The sequence below is a fragment of the Oncorhynchus clarkii genome, chromosome 6 (genome assembly GCF_045791955.1).
Source record: "Oncorhynchus clarkii lewisi isolate Uvic-CL-2024 chromosome 6, UVic_Ocla_1.0, whole genome shotgun sequence".
Lineage (NCBI taxonomy): Eukaryota > Metazoa > Chordata > Actinopteri > Salmoniformes > Salmonidae > Oncorhynchus > Oncorhynchus clarkii.
This window is the reverse complement of record NC_092152.1, coordinates 86,340,905-86,343,983: the sequence shown is the minus strand read 5'-3', so window position 1 is coordinate 86,343,983 and position 3,079 is coordinate 86,340,905.

Here is a 3,079-nt window from a genome sequence, read left to right as displayed (position 1 = left end):
ACCAGTTGTTTACCCACTAGTCTATACCAGTTGTTTACCCACTAGTCTATACCAGTTGTTTACCCACTAGTCTATACCAGTTGTTTACCCAGTAGTCTATACCAGTTGATTACCCAGTAGTCTATACCAGTTGTTTACCCACTAGTCTATACCAGTTGTTTACCCACTAGTCTATACCAGTTGTTTACCCACTAGTCTATACCAGTTGTTAACCCACTAGTCTATACCAGTTGTTTACCCACTAGTCTACACCAGTTGTTAACCCACTAGTCTATACCAGTTGTTTATCCACTAGTCTATACCAGTTGTTTACCCACTAGTCTATACCAGTTGTTAACCCACTAGTCTTTACCAGTTGTTTACCCACTAGTCTATACCAGTTGTTTACCCACTAGTCTATACCAATTGTTTCTGGCTTTAGAAGATGTAGGGCCTGTCCCAAATGGCTGCATGTCAAGTTGGTCAGTCTGTCTGAGAGCTAATAACAGACTAATATTACTACCCTGTAACACCACACCACAACCATCATATTACTACCCTGTAACACCACACCAACACACCACTACCATCATATTACTACCATGTAACACCACACCAACACACCACTACCATCATATTACTACCCTGTAACACCACACCACTACCATCATATTACTACCCTGTAACACCACACCAACACACCACTACCATCATATTACTACCCTGTAACACCACACCACTACCATCATATTACTACCCTGTAACACCACACCAACACACCACTACCATCATATTACTACCCTGTAACACCACACCACTACCATCATATTACTACCCTGTAACACCACACCACTACCATCATATTACTACCCTGTAACACCACACCAACACACCACTACCATCATATTACTACCCTGTAACACCACACCACTACCATCATATTACTACCCTGTAACACCACACCAACACACCACTACCATCATATTACTACCCTGTAACACCACAACACTACCATCATATTACTACCCTGTAACACCACACCAACACACCACTACCATCATATTGCTACCCTGTAACACCACACCACTACCATCATATTACTACCCTGTAACACCACACCAACACACCACTACCATCATATTACTACCCTGTAACACCACACCAACACACCACTACCATCATATTACTACCCTGTAACACCACACCACTACCATCATATTACTACCCTGTAACACCACACCAACACACCACTACCATCATATTACTACCCTGTAACAACACACCACTACCATCATATTACTACCCTGTAACATCACACCAACACACCACTACCATCATATTACTACCCTGTAACATCACACTAACATACCCAACACCCTTTCTCCATTCTCACACCAGCCACACAAAGACAGGACGAAATGACTAAACAGTTACCAGTCAAAAGTTTGGACAAACCTACTCATTCAAGAGTTTTTCTTTATTTGTACTATTTTCTACATTGTAGAATAATAGTGAAGACATCAACACTATGAAATAACACATATGGAATCATGTAGTAACCAAAAAAAGTGGTAAACAAATCTAAATATATTTCATATGTTGACAGCTTTGCACACTCTTGGCATTAGGTGTGTCCAAACTTGTGACTGGTACTATATATGTACCACAACAGATACCACATGATAAAAGCATCTCTGCACTGCCCTTTGCAAAAGAAGAGTATTAAGGAAACGAATATGGTATGATTATACAGCAACCTCACTTCTCACACATGCAACTAACACAATCACATGAAGATAAGAAGTCATAAACTCTATGTCGTCAGGAAGCAGCAGAGAGAGAGAGATGCAGGGAGAGAGAGAGAGAGAGAGAGAGAGAGAGAGAGAGAGAGATGCAGGGGGAGAGAGGGGGGGAGAGAGAGAGAGAGGGAGAGAGAAACGAATATGGTATGATTATACAGCAACCTCACTTCTCACACATGCAACTAACACAATCACATGAAGATAAGAAGGCATAAACTCTATGTCTTCAGGAAGCAGCAGAGAGAGAGAGATGCAGGGAGAGAGAGAGAGAGATGCAGGGGGAGAGAGGGGGGGAGAGAGAGAGAGAGGGAGAGAGAGAGAGAGAGAGAGATGCAGGGAGAGACAGAGAGAGATGCAGGGAGAGGGAGAGAGAGAGAGATAGAGAGAGAGAGAGAGAGAGAGAGAGAGAGAGAGAGAGAGAGAGAGAGAGAGAGAGGGGGAGAGAGGGGGGGAGAGAGAGAGAGAGGGAGAGAGAAACGAATATGGTATGATTATACAGCAACCTCACTTCTCACACATGCAACTAACACAATCACATGAAGATAAGAAGGCATAAACTCTATGTCTTCAGGAAGCAGCAGAGAGAGAGAGATGCAGGGAGAGAGAGAGAGAGAGAGAGAGAGAGAGAGAGAGAGGGGGAGAGAGAGAGAGAGAGAGAGAGGGGGGGTAGAGAGAGACAGAGAGAGAGAGAGAGAGAGAGAGAGAGAGAGAGAGAGAGAGAGAGAGAGAGAGAGAGAGATGCAGGGAGAGACAGAGAGAGAGAGAGAGAGAGAGAGAGAGAGATGCAGTGAGAGACAGAGAGATGGAGGGAGAGAGAGAGAGAGAGAGAGAGAGAGAGAGAGAGAGAGAGAGAGAGAGAGAGAGAGAGAGAGAGAGAGAGAGAGAGAGAGAGAGAGAGTATCTAACAGGCAGTGGTCTAACAGGCATTGTGACAGTGACAGATCTAACCATATTCAGCTTAGACTCCTCCCCCCACTCTCCCTCTCTCCTCCCTCTCTCTTAATGTCCCTCTCTCTCTCCATCTCTACTTTCTCTCTCCTCCCCCTTCAGTCTCCCTCGCTCCCTCCCTCTCTTTTTTCTCTCTCCTCCTTCTCCCCCCTGTCTCTCCCCCTCCCTCTCTCTTCCCCCTCTCTCATTCGCTCCTTTGCTCCTCCCCCTCACTCCCTTTCTCTCTCTCCCCCTTCCTCCCCCATCCCCCCTCTGCTCCTCCCTCCCCCCCCTCTCTCTCTCTCTCTCTCTCTCTCTCTCTCTCTCTCTCCATGTTCAGCCTACATGTACTCTTCATGGAGCTCCACCTC